Below are 541 nucleotides of genomic sequence, written 5' to 3'. Positions count from 1 at the left end.
AGAACAACAGGGCACAGTCTTTTAGGTAGACAGATCCTGTGTAAAGGCTCAAGTCAAGCCGCTAGGTTTCACTTATTGTTAAGCCATAACGTCAATAAATTCAACGTAAATTGAGCGTATAGAGTTACGGTACGTGGATCAAAATTAAAATGCGGTTTTCTCTTGTTACAGGTTCATGATTTCATAACCATAAAAATAAATAAATGGTATGGAAATCAACACAAAAGTGACTTCATAAGAGTTAGATTTTTTTAAGTGCTTTAAAACGTACAGAGAGCCAGGCAAACAGCTTGTATTTCTGGTTGGTCATTAGTTTGGACAGTAGAGGGTAGCATTACTTCAAAATTCACGATTACCCGTCTGCCCGGGCTCCTCCTCCTCAAAAAAAAAAAAAGATAAATAAGTAAATTAAAATTAATACCCTCTATTACACAAATTCAAAAAGCAAATACAGCCCATTCCGACAAAAGACATTGACATTTCAATTAAATCCCAAAACGACTTAGTGAAATGTGCTACTACTCTACTGCAAATCATTCCC

This window comes from Brienomyrus brachyistius, chromosome 4 (assembly GCF_023856365.1).
Source record: "Brienomyrus brachyistius isolate T26 chromosome 4, BBRACH_0.4, whole genome shotgun sequence".
NCBI classification, from domain to species: domain Eukaryota; kingdom Metazoa; phylum Chordata; class Actinopteri; order Osteoglossiformes; family Mormyridae; genus Brienomyrus; species Brienomyrus brachyistius.
This window is presented reverse-complemented; position numbering follows the sequence as displayed.